General features: G+C 49.0%; 1 protein-coding gene across 2 annotated transcripts in view; it reads left to right on the plus strand.

Annotated features, from left to right (window-relative positions):
• Positions 1 to 2,659: 2,659 nt before the first annotated feature.
• The window catches only part of LOC135205894 (uncharacterized), a 330,705-nt gene continuing 311,520 nt past the window's right edge, over positions 2,660 to 21,844 (plus strand). Inside the window, exon 1 of one of the 2 annotated variants that reach the window (XM_064237117.1) lies at positions 2,660 to 3,031. The gene's annotated coding sequence lies outside the window, so the exon portion shown is untranslated. Of the gene's footprint in view, positions 3,036 to 21,844 lie in introns of both variants that reach the window. The other variant, XM_064237116.1, reaches the window with a different exon arrangement.

The raw sequence follows: 21,844 nt of genomic DNA on the forward strand, positions 1-21,844 counted from the left end.
TTATCTCCTTAAAATCTTTAACAAAATATGGGAAACTGGTATTCTCCCCCCTTCTTGGAAGATTGCAATCATTGTTCCCATAAAGAAACCTTTGAAAGATCCTCATCTTCCTACAAGCTATCGGCCAATATCTCTTACAAGTTGTGTATGCAAATTGTTTGAGAAAATGGTGAATTCTAGATTGATGTGGCATCTAGAAAAAAATGGTTTGTTATCATCTGTCCAATTTGGATTCAGGAGAAATCGTTCCACTGTGGACCCACTAATAAGATTATCAACCCAAATTCAGCAAGGTTTCTCAAAACGCTGTCAGACTACAGGAGTCTTCTTCGACCTTGAAAAAGCTTATGACACTACTTGGCATTTTGGTATAATTAAGCAGCTTCATGACATGGGAATACGAGGTAATATGTTAAATTTCATCAGGTCATTTCTAAGTGCTAGACTCATTAAAGTAAGGATTGGAAACACCTTGTCTAATGCTTTTGAGCTAGAGGAGAGTGTCCCACAAGGCAGTGTGTTGAGTGTCACTTTATTTGCTGTGGCTATAAATAGCATTGTTGAATGTGTGTCTCCTCCAGTAAAGACATCTTTGTTTGTGGATGACCTTGCTATTTATGTTACTAGTTATTGCAGCTTGTAATTTTCTGCAAAAGTCAGTTAATGCAATCAGCAATTGAGCTGATGATAATGGCTTTCGATTCTCCCCTAATAAAACTGTGGCAGTTCGTTTTACTAGGTGTACCCGAAAGGAAACCATCCCAAATATTAGGCTGAAAGACACACTAATACCATATGAGGAGGAGGTGAAGTTTTTAGGAATTATTTTTGATAAGAAATTAACATGGGGTAGTCATATTGACTCTTTGAAAATTAAGGTGAAGAAGTCCCTTAACATTTTAAAAGTAGTTTCAGGTTTTAATTGGTGTACTGATAAGAGGTCACTTTTACGGTTATATGACTCTATGTAAATCAATGCTTGAGTATGGTTGCCAAGTCTACTCTTCAGCAAGTGCAAGCAAGCTTAAGGAGTTGGATGTAGTTCATCATGCTGGTCTGAGAATATGTTCTGGAGCATTCAAAACATCTCCAGTTGAAAGCTTATATACTGACACAGAAGCGCTCCCTCTAGACTTACGTCGAGAGGAACTGGGACTGCGGTATATGTTCAAACTAAGAGGTTCCCCAGAAAACCCGGCAGCATCTATCCTTAACCAAAACAATTCACAGCAGTTTGCAAATGCCAGAGCATCCAAGCCTTTTCATGTGAGAATTAATGCTGCAGCTGACAGTGTGCCTATTAAAGACCAAAAAAGTTAAGGCAATACATTGCTCGAGCTGCTCCTTGTTGACCCCAGAACCATCGGTCTGTAAAAAAACTGTGGTTAAAAAATCTGTTAATGTCCAAGAAGTGAAGGCTTGTTTTCTTGATCATGACCGAAAGCATTCGGGTTCTGTTAAACTTTTTACTGATGGATCAAAGACATCAAGTGGTGTTGGTTGTGCTGTTGTTCATAGTAATAACTCGTATGTGGGCAGACTTTCAAATAATGCATCCATTTTTACAGCTGAATTAACTGCATTAGCCAAATCTCTTGAGATTGCTTCTACTCTACAGGGTAATAATTTCACCATTTACTCAGATTCTTATAGTGCACTCATGGCCATTCAGCAGTATAACCCTAAACATCCAATTGTTCAACGTATTCAAGAATGGTTATATAGGCTTGCTTCCAAATTCAAATCTGTCCAGTTTTGCTGGGTTCCTTCCCATGTGGGTATTGCAGGTAACGAACTTGCTGACCATGAAGCAAGAGATGTCATTAATAAAGAAGACATTCTCTTCCACCATATTCCTTCCACTGACATGAAATGGACTATTCATTCATATGTTAAAAATAAATGGCAAGAACGTTGGTCGTCTCCCCATCTGACCAACAATAAAAAGTACAAGAAGATCCGACAAAGTAATGAACATTGGCCCTCTGGTTTCCAACAAAATCGTAGAGTAGAAACTGTATTATGTCGTCTAAGAATTGGCCATACTCGATTGACCCACTGATTCCTGTTGGAGGGGGTACCTGCACCAGTCTGTATGCAGTGTGACTCTCCTCTTACTGTGGAACACATTATATGCCATTGCCATAGGTATTCTGCGGCACGACAGAGACATGGGTTAGTGGGCAGGGATATAGTGGAACTGCTTGGTCCGGATGTAGCTGTTAATAGAATTGTTGGATTCCTTAGAGACATTAACCTTTTTAATGAAATTTAATATTGACTGCCCGGTACGTTGCAAAGTGTAGTGTATACACTAAAGTTGTTTATATAAGCATACTTATATGAATATGAGTATGTGTATGGTATATGTATGTATAAGTTTTTTACTCTTGTTTGCACTCACGAAATGCGAAGTTATAATTTTTATGACGGATATCCGTTTTATCATAATTTTAAAATCGCTTGTATTTATTATAGTTTATAAAATCATCAACATAAATATTCATGTCAAACTAGTTTCATTATAGCGCTGAATAATCCCTATGGATTCCAGTGCTTGGCTTAAAGCTAAATTTCATATTCCATTCCATTCCCATAAAGAAGAAAAATAGAGGAGCAGTTACAAAGACGATTCCTTTAAGTACAAGATCATGGAATGTGGCAAACTGTGGCAACTGACCAAGAGCGACGGAAATCCCGCCAAGCAAGAAAATAAGTCTCCTGAAACCTCGCAGTTCCTTGTGGCACTGGTTGCTCTTGATTGCACCTCTAAGTTGAGTGTGTAGCTGCTGAAGCTGCTGCTGCTACTTGAAAAAGGTCGTTTCCCGCGGAGGGGCGGCAGTTCTGAATGTCCTCGTCGGCTGTTGTGAAAAGTACTGAGTCTTCATAGCTACCAGGTTATGCAGTAACAGGTCGTCGTCATCGTCACTGGTAATGGCGCCAGAATAGCGGGCCAGCAGCCATAGGTACTGAAGTCTCAAGCGGATGAATGAGTGACACGAGAGGCAGCCATCATCACCTGTGACACTGAGTAGGTAGGTAGTACTAGGCTATAGTATATGTCATCAGTGAACTAGACCTAGTAGGTATTACCTAGGCTATTAATGAATGAATTGATAAATATGCACCAAATACCTAGCTAGGAACCTCGTAGCTTATCCTAGGTACCTACCTAGTACTAGTCATAAGAAACCAGGCTAAACAAAATATAGTACTAGTTACTAGGTAGGCTATGTAGCCACGAGCCTAACACTCCTAGCCTAGCCTAGGTAGGTATACTAGGTATCCCAGGGAAGGCCGTCACGAAAACTGAACGGTAGGTACCTACTCAGGTAGGAGGCTAGGGAGCCTTTTGCAGTTTGGAGGTCGTTTTGTGTAGCACTACCTTCTACCTGTGAGGATTCGGGGCACCCATTAAGACCTGTGTCGTCAGGGGCGCGGAAGCTTACAAGACCCCTGTTCCTACACAAATACAAACCACTGGGTCAATTCCAATGGGTATACTTAACCAGGACTAGGCCTAGGGTAAACAATCACGGACGATCCACCGTCATCATTATTCACTCGATATTTAGGGTAAAACACCAGCGACTACCAACCCTTATCACGGTGTACAGGTCTTATTCACTCTATATTTAAATGGTGAAACAATAATACAATTACAACTCCAAGCATACCATTCAAAAGATTGAAGTTTCGTCAACATAATGTGATATATGAAAGCCCCATACGAACTAAAATAAGCATGTGACGCTCTTCGTAAAATATTTTTTCAAGGCAGTTTTGAAATCCAATATAGCGGCTACCGTGGGATGTACCGGTTTTGAACAGTGACGAAAATCATCTTTCCCAGCACTCATTTGAACAATGTTAGCGTACGTATGTAACGTTTATTGATCTTACTCAAGATTGCAGTTGTAATCAGCACAATAAAACAACATTTTGTTGCATATATTACTGAAAGTATGAAACTTTTTATTCCCGGGGTCATGGTTTGAACTTAATTCATTCTTACCTTGTAATCGGCGGTTTTTATCCTTACTGCCATCACAACTGAAACTCCTCAGTGCTTATTTGATTGTTATTATACATATTTTGGTCTCAGTTCACTCCACATTGCACTTTAAACCTGTTGCTGGTTCCTAAGCGTACGCGCCACAAACACAGTTACGAACAGCAGACGACGAAACTGCAAAGTTTTATTCACTAAATTGTTTACTTTACTCGTTATTTATTTTAAATTTACTTTGTTATTTAGAAATTTTAATTTAATTCATGTATATTATCCCTTTTTTGCAACCAAATTACCCCGAAAAATTACAGATATTTCTAAAGTAGATACAATCATATGTTTCTAACGTTTTCGTACATCTGGCTGCCGAAAACCATAGAGGAACAACTACGGATAATTGAATTATATACATTTTTTTTTTTTTTTGCTTTTTTGTTTTTGCTAGCACTTTTCATAGATTTCAGTCTATATTAGTATTTTGAATTTCTTCAATAACCGTATGCCAGAAATAAATGTAACCTTTAATGTTTGCATGCTAAGAATGGCAAAATCATCGTTGCCACATTAGTGGAGGCTTCACACATACGCTGTTTCATTATTATAAACTGTTTCCATGAATTCTAGTTGTCATAGTAATGCAATAATGATAAAATTGCTTTAATAATTATGCATATATACTTCCAATACATAGCCTAATTTCACCAATTTCAACGTTTTGTGTGTAGTCTTATACCCAGTTTGGAGGGTCAACACATACCGAATGGCAACAGAGAGAGAGAGAGAGAGAGAGAGAGAGAAAGGAAGGCGAAGGAACAAAGAAGGAAAGGTTTGGCGGTGGAGGGGGGGGGGGGGGGGGGGGGGGGGGGGGGGGGGGGGGGGGAGAGGGTAGGTGGAGCTTTATACGCGTGTTCGTATCCATTTCTGCATAATGGAGTTTTTGTCTCTTGGTACAAGGACAATTGTCGTTATTCTTTACGTTTAGTGATTCACGATACCCTTATAAATTACGGCACTGGGTGTAATGCACTATAGCAAAATCTCGTTCTGATACAAGTGTTTGTTACAGAAATAGGTATTGCCCAAAAACGTGCTTGCACTGTCTTTGAAACCCATAGTGGGTATGCTGCTTAGTTGTCAATCAAGTTTTTGGTAATCAAGTATTTTTTACAAGCTAGCTATTGAATAAATTTGTATTTTTCTCAATCAAAACATATGCCCCTCAATGCTAACTTTCCACTTGTAACGACTTTCTGGTCATTGCAAATTCAGCCCCATAATTTCTTATGGTGCGAAAACAGAGGCGCATCGACCGAAATCGATTGCGTCACACTACGGCGATAATCCGGCAGTAAAACATCTTCATATATCCAAAAAGTAAATAATAAAGATATATATGCGCATTACGATTATACCAATTACATGAAGAGCTGATAATCTGCATAAATAACTGGTAAACTGTTCTGCAAGAAAGTTGAGTAAAGCAATTATTTACAATAGGTACGAAAGTCAAGATGTCGTGACGTCATAATACAGGACTTGAAAGAACGTTCTAATTCCAAAAAATAATTACTTAAATTTGAGTCAGAATCGAGTTACTTTTTCAATAACGAATATTTTCTAATTAATCATCATCTTAATGTATGACACTTACCTGGCAGGTATATATATAGCTATATTCTCTGTTCCACCTAGCAGAAATTTCAATTGTTCCGATACGTAATACAAACCATCGGTCCTTTAACAATAGGAAGTAGCTAGCGGCAGCTGGAACGGTCGTAAGCTTCGAACAAGGGGAGAACGGTAGTTAACTGCTTGTCCGATCGTCGCGCGGCTGGGAGGTAAACAAACCACTTTTGCTTTCGGCCGTGTGTGGATAGGACGTGCTCGTCATCGCTCTGCCCGCTTTGTCGTTTGCTTTGAGTATCTGCCCTCTTTTCCCTAGTGTGATTGAGAGTAATTGTTGTAAGTACTTTGCATTTCTTTTGTTCATTAATGATGAGTGATCAAGAAATGGAGATTTCGCCGCGCCCCCCAGTCGCCCGTAGAGTGTGTCCCGGGCTGGAGGGGCGTAGATGCGGCGGATTCAGATCATTTGTGGATGTGGATCCACACGAAGTTTGTACTCGTTGTCGGGGGCGAGAGTGCTCCCGCAACGAGCCATGTGTAACTTGTATGCATTGGTCCGAGGCGCAGTGGGTGCTGTACGAGGGCAGGAAGAGACTTAGGCCGCCCAAGAAGTCATCGGAAAGTCCAGTGACTCCTTTGGTAACGGACACTTCGTCCTCTTTCCTGCCCCCCGGCCAGCCCCCACGTTTCGCGCCTTCCCCTGGCGGGGGGGGGGGGTAGCGGAGTCCTTCTCATCTCTCGATCCGTCGAGTGTGGAGGAGGGCGCCCGCTACCCGGACGTCCAGTTGTACTCGGGGTCTTCCGTACGCTCTGGGTGGGGTTCTTCTCCCCCCAAGCGTGAGGAAACCCCTCTAACTAACCCGACTGTTGCTTCCGCAGGTGTGCCATCAGCGAAGGACGACCTGGGACAGGTGTGGGAGTCGCTGGGACTGCAGGGAGTGCCTAGCATACAGGGGTTGATTCAGCGGTTGGCGGGGTCGGCAGTGGTCACTCATGGTACAGTAACCACTACTACCACTACATTAACTACACCAGCATATGAGATGCCACCGCACTTGGTGTATACACCCCATGTAATGTCGGTGACACCAACGGCTGCAATTCAAAAACCGATTGCTGCCGTGCCAAAGAGGACGGTGCCACCACCACCTGGGTTCTTTGTATTGCCGACCCCGGACTTCCGCTGCCCCAAGAGTACCCCCCTGGACCTGCCGCCAGTGCCGAGGATGACGGTAGCTGCCGACAGGACGCCTGGCTCTCCCGTGGTACCTGCCGTGCCTGCCGTACCTGCTGCTGTACCTGTTGCTGTCCCTGCTGCTCATTCCCTTTCAGATAATGTTCCTGCTGTTCCCGGACCTGTTCCTGTTGTTCCTGCTGTGGTGCTGTCACAGTCTCAGGTCTTTCCGGACAGGTGCAGTCGGGCCCTGTTGCTTCGGCAACTGCCCCGGCTCCCTCCTGGATGGAAGACCTGAACGTTCTGTCCTGCGGAGCCTGGCGAAGAAGAAGAGAGAAGAAGGTCGTCGTCGCTTCGTCGTCTTCTTCGTCGTCTGCTGCCTCTCCTTCCCCTTCGACTTCTAAGGCTAAACAGCCGAAGAAGAAGAAGGCTGCCTCCTCCCCCCCTAAGAAGACTCCTTCGGGATCTTCTAAGGGCCCGGCTCGCTCAGGCGAGTCGGGGAGCTTATTCTGCTGGAGTCCTCCTGTTCCTTCGGGAAGGAACGGGGCCCCGGGGCCCGTCTTTCTTCTCGCAAAGAAAGAAGAAGACGACGGGGACCAGAGGTGCACCAGCCTCGGCTGGTGCGTCCTCGCCTGGTGCTAGCGGTTCTGCTGCTAAACCAAGGTTCCGTCTCGGCCGCTTCTCGTTCGCGAGAAGTACCGAGTGGACGCTCTTCCACGGGAGACCGTCCAGCCAAAGTTTTGACGTCCGAGCTCGCTCGCCGTCAAGACAGCGGCGCGGAGCAGAAGACTGGCGAGAGTCGTGCACACGACTCTCGCCAGGCCAGTGGACGCTCTCGCAGCGATCAACTGGCTGCTCGGGCTGACGTGACGGTCGCTGACCAGCCACGGGTTGAGGCGAGGAAGGAGTCCCCGCGGCCGCCGGTACCAGCCATGGCTGGTACCAGCGGCTCGACGCCCGCCGAGAGGACGCTGGCCGGTGTCTCTGACGCGACAGAAGAGCCTAGCAAGGTCACCCGTCCGCCGCTCCCTATGGGACCGGGCGGAGACGGTGACCAGCGGCAGCTCGCCTGACGCTAGAGATTGGTCTCGACGTTCTCAGCCGAGCCTATCGCCCCAGGCGAGCGGCAAGGCTAGGCCTGCTGCTCGATCGCCACCGCGGGTTGACGATCAGCAGCAGCCCTCCACGCACGCTGGTCCTGCCAGCGAGCGAGGGGGGAGCGTCAGGTCTGCCTGTCCCATACCTTCAACCTCCTCGGGCTATACCGGGAGGAGCGAGGAGTGGGTACCGAGGATGATGATCACGAGAGGTGGACGCCGCTCGTGACCCGGCTATGACGCCGTATGGCTCAGGCACGGTTTTAGGACCGACCAGAACATACGCGCAAGTAGTTGGAGGCGACCGTCAGGGGTCTGTCGCTGTTCCTCCTTCCGAAGGAGGAGTATCGCGGGACCTGCTCTTGCTGGAGGGACTGGACGGTCCTACTCCACAAGACGCAGTAACTCCCGAGATACAGAGGAACTTTGCAGAGGTCATTAAGCTGATTCGTCAGCATAATGACCTTGCGGAAGGATCGCCGCTACCACCGCAGAGCCCACGTCCCGGCTCCTCGAATCATTTTGGGGTCCCAAGAGGGAACCCAAAATGATGGTGGGGTTACCGCGATCAGAGCTTGCAGACTCAGTCCTGGATCAGGTGGAGAATCTCGTCTCCGGACGGGAGGACTCGCTAAAATCCGGACGGTCTTCTAAGCTGCTTCCTCCCCCTCTACAGCGGCAGAGGCGATTCTACGTGCCTTCGGAAGACCCGATACTGCCGAAACAGGTTAACCCGGAGTTAGCGAGGCTGACTCCAGGTGTGTCCCCTGCAGCAGCTCCTGTCGGAGAACCTATGGTTCTCGCGAGCAGGAGGCACTTGCCCTGGAATCTACCGCTATGGCAGCATTCCAGGCAGTTTCCTGGTTGGATTTGTGGTCCCTCACAATATCCAAAGTAGCGGCCGGCTCCGGGAGTTCTGCTCTCGAAGACGACGCTTCTTTTAGGAGACTGTGCCAGTCTGGAGGAAGAGCGATCTCTTACCTCGCCCATCAGACTGCTAACCTGTGGGCCAACTTGGTTCTTCGACGTAGGGACGCAGTCCTTACCCGATGACCAAGGGGGCCGGGCGATGAGGCGGCACTCGGGCTTCGAAATGGACCAATTAGGAGTTCCCCAGCTCTCTTTCCCGGAGAGATGGTGGACGCTGCGGTGGAAAGGCGGCGCACTGACGACAGTGACCGCTTAGTTCACCAGGCAGTCTCGAAGGTTACTGGGCAATCTCGAGCGACTGCGGCCAAACCAAAGAGCTTGGCTAGCGCTTCCACGGCGGCGAAGACGGTTGCACCGTCCAAGCCCCGTGTGAAGACTCCTGCTGTTTCAACTTCTGCTAAAGGAGGCCGTAACCAGCCCTCCTCCCAACCCCCCTCCTTTCCCCGAGGAGGTGGTGGTTGGGAAGAAGTCGAAACGAGGAGGGAAACGCTAGGGACGGCGTTTGCCCCCTCACCTGCTGCCGGAAGTGGGGGGGGGGGGTGCCTGGCGAGCCATTGGGCGACTTGGCAGCGCTACGGCGCCGAGAACTGGATAGTAGAACGTCCTTCGGGAGGGGTATCTACTACCCTTCGAGTCTCGCCCCCCCTCATCTCCAAACCGGTCCATCTACAGACCTATGTCCGGGGATCAGCAAAGGACAACGCTCTTCGACAGGAGATCAAGACCATGCTGGCGAAACGAGCTGTAGAAATCGTGGAGGACCAGTCACCAGGCTTTTACAGCCGCCTCTTCCTAGTGGAGAAGGCATCGGGGGGCTGGCGTCCGGTGATAGACACCTCTCCCCTGAACCGCTTCGTTCGCACGACGCGGTTCACGATGGAGTCGGCACGCTCGGTGCTCGACTCGATCAGGGGGAACGATTTCATGCTTTCAGTGGACTTGAAGGACGCGTATTTTCAAATACCCATCCATCAGTCCTCCAGAAAGTACCTCCGCTTCATCTTCGACGGGACAGTGTACCAATTCAGGGCACTTTGTTTCGGTCTCTCAACCGCCCCGCCCCACAGGTGTTCACGCGAGTGTTCACTCTGGTGTCGGCTTGGGCCCATTCGCACGGGATACGTCTTCTGAGGTATCTCGACGATTGGCTAGTCCTGGCGAGCTCCCGCTCGCAGTTGCTACAGGACAGAGATCGACTCCTCAAGTTTTGTCGCGATCTGGGGATCGTGATAAACTACGAGAAGTCCGATCTCGAACCCAAGCAGAGGATGAAGTACCTGGGTATGCTGATAGACACGGTAGCAGGGCAGGTCTTTCCCGCAGACTTGCGTATCAGCAAATTCAGGGAGGCAGCCGGCCGGTTCCTGTCTCGGCAGGAACAGGCAGCACAGCAATGGCAAGTCGTGATTGGCCATCTGTCGTCACTCGAGAAGTTAGTCCCTCACGGGCGTCTTCACCTGCGGTCTCTCCAGTGGAGGCTAAGGGAGAGTTGGTCTCAGGCCAGGGATCCTCCTTACTTTCTCCGTGGCTATCACGGACAAGGTGAGGCAGGACCTAGCCTGGTGGCTCGACGACAAGAACCTCTTAAGATGAGTGCCCATACGCACCCCCCTCCCCCCCCGGAGATGCTTCTGTTCTCAGACGCATCGACCGAGGGATGGGGCGGGCACACCTGGAGGAGTTGCTGACTGCAGGTGTGTGGGGACCATCACGAAAAGCACCTTCACATCAATGTCCTGGAACTCAAGGCGGCGTTCAACGCTCTCCGAGAGTTTCAGGACCGCTTGGGTGGGACACTCAGTGGTGGTTGATGTGCGACAAACACCACAGTAGTGGCATATGTCAACAAGCAGGGGGGGCTAGTGTCTCTTCCGCTCCATCAGTTGACGGTGCAGGTGCACGAGTGGGCCACGGCTCACTCGATAGAGCTGTCAGCACGCTACATTCCAGGCAAGAGGAAGTAGTAGCGGACAAGCTCAGCCGTCGGGATCAGGTGATAGGGACCGAATGGTCTCTACACCAAGACGTGGCGGAAAGGCTCTTCAACCTGTGGGGGCGACCGGTCGTAGACCTGTTCGCCACCCGGCACAACAGAAAACTTCAGGTTTTCTTTTCAGCCGTGCCGGACCCATGGGCAGCTGCAGAGGACGCTCTCCAACACCCCTGGGACAACCTCTTCGCCTACGCCTTTCATCCTCCTTCTGTCTGATTCGGAAAGTGATCAGTCGAGCGCTGGTCACTCCCAATCTCAGAATGATCCTGGTGGCTCCCAAACGGCCTCAAGCCGTTTGGTATCCGGACCTGCTGGCTTTTTCTTGCGGACGCACCGAGAGAGCTACCCAGTTGGCACAACCTTCTAGCCCAGCCACACGTAGAACGGTACCACCAAGCAGTCCAGTCCCTTCACTTCACGGCTGGGCCTATTTATCCACCATCTCTTGCGAACGAGAGGCTTTCTCGTAGCGCAGCAACAGAGATGGCTGGACACGTCCGACAGTCCTCTGCAGCTGTGTACCAGGGGAAGTGGGCCGTCTTCTGTGGTTGGTGTCGTAGACAGGGTCTGTCTCCTCTCAGAGCCTCTCTTCAGCAGGTAGCGGATTTCCTCGTGTTTCTTCGCCGAGAGAAGCTCCTCTCAGTACCCACAGTTAAAGGATATAGAGCCGCCCTGGCTCTCGTCCTAAAACTGAGGGGACTGGACATCTCGAATTCGTTCGAGATCTCCTTGCTAATGAGGAGCTTCGAAAGGTCTTGCCCACCCAGGGAACTCAGGCCCCCTGCGTGGGAATTTGTGCTCTCGTCCTTAGGAGTTGACTCGAAGACCCTTCGAGCCACTCCGAGAGTTGTCAGACAGGGATCTGACCCTCAAGACCCTCTTCTTGCTGGCCCTGGCATCGGCGAAGAGAGTAGGGGAACTACATGGTCTTTCTTATGATGTTAACACCACCAGAGGCTGGGGATCTGTGACGCTCGATTTCGTCCCGAACTTCGTAGCCAAGACTCAGAATCCGTTGATCCCTGACGACAGGGGGTTCGAGTCTTTCACGATCCCCTCCCTTCTGGACTTCACCGATAACGATGCGGATGAGATGCTGCTTTGTCCTGTGAGGGCGCTACGGCGCTATCTGAAGAGAACTCGACACCTCAGGCCTGAGTGTCGACGCCTCTTTGTTAGCACTGGGGTTACCAAGAAAGAAGTTTCCAAGAACACGCTTTCTTTCTGGCTGCGTGAGGTGATCAGGAGAGCGTACGAGGCTGATGGTAGCGACGACATCCGTACGCTCCGACCGAGAGCCCACGAAGTCAGAGGTATCGGACCCTCCTTAGCGTTCCGTAAGAACTTCTCCGTGGCGCAGGTCCTGAAGGCAGGTGTCTGGGCCAACCAGACTACCTTTACGTCCTTCTACCTTCGGGATATTGCCCACAAGTCCTTGGATACTTTTTCCTTGGGACCTGTGGTGGCTGCTCAACACGTTGTGTAAGCTTACCCAGCACCCGAGCAGGCGGAACAGCACGAATTCCTGTATGACTGGGAGAATGAATGTGCGAATGAGAGAGTGACTGGCTTCTCTTCACCATCTTTCTCTACCTCTACCTGTGGGCAGAGGGATACGGTCGTTACCATGCTGGAAGGGAGTCAGATGCAGGTAAGCTATTCAACAGAGCTCCATCCTATCTCTTTAACTAGAGATAGGAGTGTATATCCACCACTTTCTCCAACAAGGGGGAGAAAGTGGATGCCTACATGAGACAAACCCATTACTTATATTTACTCATGTAAAGGAAAAAGTTCTTACAATGCTGGTACGAAGAGATACGCTTGCCTCTCTCTTAGTACTCGGCCCAGAGGTCTGACCATTGATCCTGCGGTGCACACCCCGATCAATCGGACAGAGGCTTGGATCCCTCCCTCGCTCTTACGACCAGGGAGGCATTCCAGGGATGGACGAACACCAGTCTGTTCATCAAAGACTCAGATTCCTCCCACCAAGAAGTGAGTCTTCCTATTGTTAAAGGACCGATGGTTTGTATTACATATCGGAACCAAAGACAATTTTGTCGAAAATTGCATTTTTCCTAACTATACAAACCTGAGGTCCTTTACATATAGTCCCTCCTCATGCCACCCCTCACTCTGCGTATTTTGCATGGGCCAAAAGCAAAAGTGATTTGTTTACCTCCCGACGATCGGACAAGCAGTTAACTACCGTTCTCCCCTTGTTCGAAGCTTACGACCGTTCCAGCTGCCGCCAGCTACTTCCTATTGTTAAAGGACCTCAGGTTTGTATAGTTAGGAAAAATGCAATTTTCGACAAATTGTCATATCTCGTGGCAAACGCTAGTAACCTATTAGTAGTTCAGGATACCACCACCCTGTTACCGTGGCGCTAGCGCCAGGAACCGTTCCCACTTGGGCCAGATTTTTTCTGCCAGCCAAACCGGCAACATTGTTGGTGGTTCCCTGCTAGGATTTTCTTCTCGTTGCTGACTTTTCATGGATTTTTTGGTATCGTACTTGGAAACGTTAGCTTGGCATTCGCTTTGGATTGTTCTTGGAAGATGTCTGACACTGGTAGTATGTTTAGAGTTTGTGTGAAAGAGGGGTGTAAGGTAAGGTTGCCGAAGGCTTCGGTCGACCCTCATACCATTTGCAAGAAGTGTAGAGAGAATGTGTGTACTTGGGAGAGTAGGTGTGTTGAGTGTGAGAATTTGTCAGAGAAGGAGTGGAAGATATTTATGAAATATGTTGAAAGGCTTGAGAAAGATCGTGTAAGGAGATCTGTTTCTCGTAGTGAGAGGTCGAATACTTCTAGTAAAAGGAGTGAATGTGTTTCCTCTCCAGCTCCTTCTAACGTAGAGTTGGTAGTTCCTTCTCCCCAGGTATCTCCTGCGCCCGCTGCTGTATCGGAGGGCAACGAACTATACAGATTGTTAAGGTTTTCGCTGCCCTTGCGTCCATGGGAGACCAAATACAGCGCCTTACGGATAAAGTGAGTGCTTTTGATGTCAGTGAAAGTGTAGTGGAGGGGGCGTCTGATCGTCTCTCTTGTGCTCCTAGACCTAGACCTCTGTCAAGCTCCCAGACCCAAGGGAGAAGGCATGTCGACAGTCGAAGGGAGGCGAGAGAGGTTTTACCACGGTCAGGCGTCCCTTCAGACAGTCCTGTTGTAAGATCCCAGGCTGTTGCAGTTCGCCACAGAAAAGGCGTAACTGGGAAGTGAGCGTCCTCTGATGGTTCGACATCAGAGCGCGAACATCGGTACTCGGTAGTGTCTCGCCCTCTCAAGAGGAAGTTAAGGAGATCGACTACTCATGATAGACGTGCTCAAGATCGTGAAGCTTGGAGCAGCCCGGAGGTTTTGTCTTCCTCGGACGAGGACATGGTTCCGACCAAGAGGAAGAAAATTGTGCGATCGAAAGAAGACTCGGTACGGCCCGTACGTTCCTGGATTTCGTCAAGAGACTCGCCTCAGTCCTCTTGCTTTTCCTCTCCTCTTCTCTCTCCTTCGGGTAGAGTCCAAGATCGTTCTCCTTTGCGTCCTAGTCCTTCTCGTCTTCCTCCTCCTCCTACGGCTGTTCGTCAGGAAGATAGTACGAAGGATTTCTTAAGAGAAATGCAGTCTAAGCTTGCAGTTCTCGTCGATTCATGGGATGCTTCTTTGCAAGGACCTGCAAGGCGTAAGGACGATTTCCTTCCCGTTAAGTCTTCCAAGAAGACGGACGCAAGTGTTTGCGTGTCGAGGAATTAGGACGCACGGGCTCTACGAAGACGGGCGATCGCGTAGTGTTCCAGGACGCAGGAAGAAGAAGATTGTTTCGGAAGAAACAGGACGCGGAACCGCTGATGGACGCAGGCGGCAGGAAGCAGACGTGTCTACGATGGACGCAGGACGCAAGCGGCAGCACATCGATTCTTCTGTGGTTGTAGAACGCAGACAGCAGGACGCAGAGACTTCGTTGGTGACAGGACGCAGGCGGCAGGACGTTAATCCATCAGCAAAGCGTTACAACGATAGTGATCTGCAAGACATTTCTTCAGCAGAAGAAGAAGTGGACTTTGTTGAAGAGAAGAATGTCGAACCGTCTTCGGATTACAAGATCCTTACTTCACGTCTGCTGTCTATTTTCGAAGGGGAATTTCAGCCTACGGCGCCTTTATCTCCCCTGTCTCAGTTTTCTAAGACTAAGACTCCTAAGAAGTCCTCTTTTCTCAAGATGACTCTGTCGATTTCAGCCAAGAAGGCGCTACAACGAGTGAATAACTGGCTGAAGGACAAGAAAGAAGCGGGGAAATCCTCTTTCGCTTTTCCCCCAGCCAAGTTAGCATCTAAGTTTGGGGTATGGTACGCTACTGGAGAAAGTCTTGGCCTGGGAGTACCTGCCTCCTCCCAGGGGGATTTCTCCAGTATAGTGGACAGTTCGCGCAGACAGGCGTTGCAATCTGCCAAGGTCTGGTGGACTTCGTCCGAGTTTGACCATCTTTTTAAGGGAATTTTTAGGACTTTCGAAGTCTTCAATTTTCTAGATTGGTCATTGGGAGCGTTGGCGAATTCCTTAGAAGACGAAAATGAACAAGATATGGAAGTGGCTAAGAGCATTATGTCCTGCATGGACAAGGCTCTCAGAGATGGAGCAAATGAGCTGGCTTCATTGTTCGCAGCAGGAGTTTTGAAAAAGAGGTCGCTTTTGTGCTCATTCGCTTCTATAGGCGTTTCCAACGCACAGAAATCAGAATTGATGTTTTGTTCATGCCACTTACCTGACAGATATATATATAGCTGTATTTTCTGAAGTCCGACAGAATTTCAAAACTCGCGGCACACGCAGTGGGCGGCCAGGTGGTAGTACCATTCCCGCCGCTGGGAGGCGGATATCAGGAACCATTCCCATTTTCTATTCATATTTTTTCTGTCGCCGGTCGGTAAACAACTGTTTACAGACCTCTGCTCAGGATTTTTTGGATTTGACTCGCTTTTAAGTATCTGATTGGTTTTTTGGTATTGAATTGGATTGTTGAATTGGCATGCGCGATAGTGGACCGTTTTTTTATTTGGATTGGCTTTTCTATAAACGATATGTCTGGATCAAGTGCTGTGAGTTTCAGAGTGTGTGTGAGGACTGATTGTAAGGTGAGGCTACCGAAAGCATCGGTAGACCCCCACACAGTATGTATGAGTTGTAGGGGCATATTTGTTTGGTGATAATCGGTGCAATGAATGTGAGAGATTGACCGATGATGATTGGAGAGTTATATGAGTCCTATCGCCTTAAATTGGAGCGCGATAGGATCAGGAGGTCTTCCTCCAGGAGTGGTTCTACCAAAGGTAAGGCTAACATCTCTCCTGTATTAACACCTGTAGAGTTTGCAACCCCTAAACCTGTGTTGCCTTCGGGCTCTGATTCTGTGTCGGGAGAAGCTAATGCTCTCTCTCTTATTTTGGAGTCTCTACGCACTCTGGAGACCAAAGTGAAAGCCTTGGAAACTGGCTCGGTGCAAGTGTGTGATCGTGCCCCTATGTTGTGTGGAGGGGGCGTCAGATCGGCCCCATAATGCCTCTAGGCCTAGACCTCTATCAGACTCCCAAGACTCAGGGAGAGGGTATGTCGAAAGCCGCAAGAAGGGTTACGGGTGCTCCCCACCGATCTGGCGTCCCTTCGGCAGGTCCTTGTGGTCAAAGTCCCAGGCTGCCAAGGAGCGCGCACGAGCGCGCGTCCTGAAAGAGTGCTTTTCGTCCTCCGAAGCGTCCTCCCCGCGCAAGGGGTGGAGCGCTCGGAGAGACTCGCGTCCTCTGAAAAGGACGTTTCGTGTTGAGGACGCTTCACGTCCTGTATTGCCGCTTTCGTCGGAGGATGCGTATGACGCTTTTCCGCCTCAGAAAAGGGGTAAGATCTCCTCCGATGAGGACGCTGGGTTGCGTGCACAGGCGCGTCTCCCTGAGAAGCAGGTAGCTGTACCTGTGAGAAGGAAGGAGGCGTCCCCTCGCCCCTCGTCTTCTCGCAGGATCAGTCCTGCTTCCTCTGTTCGTTCCTCTCCAACGAAGAACATTCTTTTGTCCCTTCAGGACCAGCTATCAACGCTTATGGCTCAGAGGACTCGCCCAGCAGCAGTCGAGCCTAAGCGGAGGAAGGACCTTAGACTGCCCGTCAAGAGGACGAAGCAGGACGCTCGCCAGGACGTTCAGGGCGCTTTTCAAGACGCTTTTGGGGACTCCGACCAAGAAGTCGTACCCCAAGACGCTAGTTTGCGCGCACAGGCACGTATTCCAGCTAAAATGTCTTCCCTTTCGTGTAAGAAACGTAAGGACGCTTCTCTGGCAAGTGAGGCTGCCTCGGGTGTCGCTAAGGACGCTCGTCCTCGTCAGGACGCTCTACCTGCTTCAAGTGGTAAGCGCCATAAAGAAGACAGCCGAAATAAGGCTTCATCCAGTAAGGATAGGGGTCCTTTGATCAAGTCAAGACCCGACATTAGTACGCCCTCTCCGGACAGGCGGTCTCCTCTTCCGTGTAGAGAAGAAGGAGAGCTGAGTAGTTCGGCTGACTCAGTTGAAGAGGAATCTTCTGCGGCCCCTTCAATATCAGACTATAAAGTTCTCGTGCGGCTGTTGCGTTCTTCTTTCGAAGACAAGTTTCAGCCTGCAGCTCCCAAGTCTCCTCCTTCGCAGTTTTCATCATCTAAGACTGGTAAAACCCCGGAGTTTGTTGAGATGAAAACTTCGCTCTCCACTAAACGTGCTTTTAAAAAGAAACTCCAAGATTGGATGGTACGAAGGAGAGATCAAGGCAAGACGACTTTTCGCTTGCCTCCAGCTAGACTCAGCGGGAAAGGGGGCATTTGGTATAGAACCAAAGAAGAAGTAGGAGTTTGTATCCCTTCTTCAGCTCAAGGAGATTTCTCCAGCTTGGTGGATTCGCAGAGGAGGTCTCTTTTATCCTCTGCTAAAGTGACCTGGACCTCTACGGAGACGGACCATCATTTGAAGGGTCTGCTCCGGACTCTTGAAGTTTTCAACTTCCTTGACTGGTGCTTGGGAGTTCTGGATCTGCAAGCGAGAAGCCCAGAATCTCTCAGTCTGGGGGAGCTGTCCAGCGTGTTAGCATGTATGGACAAAGCCGTCAGGGATGGTTCGGAGGAAATCGTCTCTCATTTTGGAACGGCCTTATTGAAGAAGAGAGCTTTGCTGTGCAATTTCACAGCTCGTTTCAGTACTCCAGCTCAGAAAGCGGATTTGCTTTTTTCTCTCCTCTTTCGAACCATCTCTTCCCCCAGACTTTAGTAAAGGACCTGACTAACAGTTTGCAAGAGAAGGCAACGCAGGACCTTTTAACCCCAGTCTACAAGACGTTCGGCAGTACCTTCAACCTCTTCAGCTTCGGTTCGACCGCCGAAGAAGGTTAAGCCCTTTCGTGGGGCTCCCCCCTCGAGAGCAGCTCCTCGAGGGAGAGGGTTTTCACGAGGAAGTGCTTCCTTTAAGTCAAAGCCTTCCAAGTGAGAAGCATGTCCTTCAGACACCAGTCGAAGCCAGACTGAAGTTTTTTGCGGGAGCGTGGAGAGAGAGGGACACGGACTCTTGGTCCCTCAAGATCGTGGAGCAAGGGTACAAGATCCCCTTTTTAGATCTTCCTCCTCTTCTACGACTCCCAGAGACCTTTCTCCATCCTATCAGGGAGAGAAGAAGCAAGTGTTATTCGATCTCCTTCAACAAATGATCGAGAAGAGCGGCGGTGGAACAAGTCGCGGACCTGGGGTCTCCAGGTTTTTACAACAGGATTTTCCTAGTACCGAAGCAGTCGTCAGGTTGGCGTCCAGTTCTAGATGTAAGCAGGCTCAATCTTTTCGTGGAAAAGACCAAATTCACGATGGAGACGCCTCATTCTGTTCTGGGAGCCTTGAGACCGGGCGACTGGATGGTGTCCTTAGACTTGCAGGACGCGTACTTTCACATCCCGATCCACCCTCTTCAAGAAAGTATCTAAGGTTTGTCTTAGACAAAAAAAAGTGTGGCAGTTCAGAGCTATGTGTTTCGGCCTGACCACGGCTCCAATGGTGTTCCACTGTAGTCATGAAGAACGTGGCGAGGTGGCTACATCTTCGGGGATAAGAGTTTCCCTGTACCTCGACGACTGGCTGATCAGAGCGTCGTCGAGAGAGAAGTGTCTGAAGGACTTGCAGTTCACGTTAGCCCTAGCAAAGTCCCTGGGACTTCTGGTCAACCTCGAAAAGTCGCATCTGACCCCGACACAGTCCATCGTGTATCTGGGGATTCAGATGGATTCAGTGGCTTTTCGAGCGTTTCCGTCCCAGGAACGTCAGCGGCTAGGGTTAGAAAAGATCTCAGCCTTCCTAGGGAAAGAGACTTGCTCGGCGAGGGAATGGATGAGTCTGCTGAACCATTTCCTTTCCGCTAGAAAGGTTTGTTTCCTTGGGAAGACTGCACCTCAGGCTCTCCTCCAATTTTCCTTGCGGACGAGTGGAAGGCCAAGGACGATCTCAATGCCATATTGAGAATATCGCTTCCTATAAAGAACCATCTAAGATGGTGGTTGGACCCTCAGAAGCTTCAGGAGACGTGTCCCTAAGTCTTCTGAGCCCCGACCTAGTGTTGTTCTCCGACGCTTCCATCACGGGTTGGGAGCAACACTAGGAGGGAAGGAAGTGTCAGGCTCCTGGAGAGGGGAACAGGTAGCCTGGCATATAAATGTCAAAGAACTGGCAGCAATATTTCTGTCTCTGCAGTTCTTTCGAAAGGAGTTTGAAGAACAAGATTGTTCAGGTAAACTCAGACAATACCACAGCACTCGCTTATTTGAAAAATCAGGGAGGAACACACTCCAGAACTTTGTTTTCCTAGGCGAGAGAGATTCTGCTGTGGGCAAAGAGAAGAAAGGTGACAATCCTGACGAGGTTCATTGCAGGAGTGCAAAAACGTCAGGGCAGATCTTCTCAGTCGTCGGGAACAAATCCTACCGACGGAATGGACCTTGAACAAAGACGTGTGTCGAGACCTTTGGACGTTGTGGGGACGTCCTCTGTCGACTTATTCGCGACGTCAAGGACCAAGAGACCTTCCTCTTTATTGCTCCCCGGTCCTGGATCCAGAAGCGATCGCGGTAGACGCGTTGCTTTGGAATTGGACGGGTCTAGACCTGTACGCCTTCCCACCATTCAAGATTTTGGGGGAAGTCATGAGGAAGTTTGCGGCCTCAGAAGGGACGAGGTTGACCCTGATCGCTCCGATGTGGCCAGCGAGAGAATGGTTCACAGAGGTCATGTCTTTCCTTGTAGACTTTCCAAGGACATTGCCCTGGAGGAAAGATCTACTCAAACAGCCTCACTTCGAAAGGTTTCACCAAAACCTCTCCGCTCTGGGTCTGACTGCGTTCAGACTATCGAAAAAAGTTGGCCAGAGCGAGAGGTTTTTTCGAAAGCAGCTGCGAGAGCAATCGCACATGCAAGACGTGCTTCCACAAGAGCTGTTTACCAATCGAAGTGGGCTTCCTTCAGGGCATGGTGTAAAAAGGAGGGAGTTTCCTCTTCTCGACCTCTGTGAACCAGATAGCTGATTTCTGCTCTTCTCAGGAATGTGCAGAAATTAGCGGTCCCTACCATCAAGGGATATAAAAGCATGTTGTCAGCGGTTTTTAGGCACAGAGGCCTTGACCTTTCTGACAACAAGGACATTCATGACCTTTTAAAATCTTTCGAGACTTCGAAGATTCCTCAAATGAGACCTCTGTCATGGAACCTTGACGTGGTTCTTAAGTTCCTTATGTCAAGTTCCTTTCAACCGCTTCAGGCAGCGTCTCTTCGAAACTGACAAGGAAGGCTCTTTTCCTAACTTCTCTTGCGACGGCTAAGAGAGTTTAGTGAGATTCAAGCGTTTAGTAATTTAGTGGGATTCAAAGGAGACAATGCTGTCTGCTCGTTGAACCCAACTTTCTTGGCGAAGAATGAAAATCCTTCGAATCCTTGGCCGAAAACTTTCGAGATCAAGGGTTATGTCAAGTCTGTGGGCCAAGAACCAGAGAGAGTCCTGTGCCCGGTCAGGGCTCTCAGTTCTATGTACATAGAACAAAAGAGGTAAGAGGTCCCTCAGGTAATCTCTGGTGCTCTGTGAAGAGACCAGAGTTACCTTTATCGAAGAATGCTGTTGCTTTCTTTCTAAGGGACGTCATTAAGGAGGCTCATTCATCTTTCCAGAAGACTGATTTGAGCCTCTTACGAGTGAAAGCTCACGAAGTTCGAGCTGTCGCTACCTCTCTTGCCTTCCAAAAGAACATGTCAATCAAGGACATTCTTGATTGCACCTTTTGGAGAGTAACTCCGTCTTCGCCTCACATTACCTAAGGATGTGAGAACGATTTATGACGATTGTAATTCACTTGGGGCCATACGTTTCTGCGGACACAGTCTTGGGGTCCGGAAGTAGCTCTTTCCCTATCCCTTAGTTAGGCTTAGGTTAGTTTTGTTGTTGTGTTTTTAGGTTGTGGTGAGTCTTATGTGAAGATCTCCCATCCTTTAGTTAGTTTTAAGGGTTTTTTTGAATAGTTGGTCAGGTGGTGGTCAGTTGCTTCGTTGTCCTCATATGTATGGCCTCGATGGTCGTGTCACGTTGAGGTCTCGTACCCGTTGACAGATCATCCAGAGCGCACCAGCACTACAGGTCTCCACCTGGCTGGCAACTCTATTTATTTTTAAAAGCAAAAGCAGCCTTAAGTGACAGTAATCACATAGTCTACTTTGCAAACAGGTGAGGAACCAAGATGTATATCATCTACTTAATTAAGTTTCCTAAAAAATCCTATTCTGTCTCTTCCCACCATCGAAGGTGGGATTCAGCTATATATATATCTGTCAGGTAAGTGGCATGAACAAAATGTTATTGTTATTATACAATTAAGTTTGTTCATACTTACCTGGCAGATATATATAATTAAATTGCCCGCCCTCCTCCCCTCAGAGACAGTGGCATTAATAAATATGAATAGAAAATGGGAATGGTTCCTGAT

Source organism: Macrobrachium nipponense, chromosome 11 (genome assembly GCF_015104395.2).
Source record: "Macrobrachium nipponense isolate FS-2020 chromosome 11, ASM1510439v2, whole genome shotgun sequence".
Lineage (NCBI taxonomy): Eukaryota > Metazoa > Arthropoda > Malacostraca > Decapoda > Palaemonidae > Macrobrachium > Macrobrachium nipponense.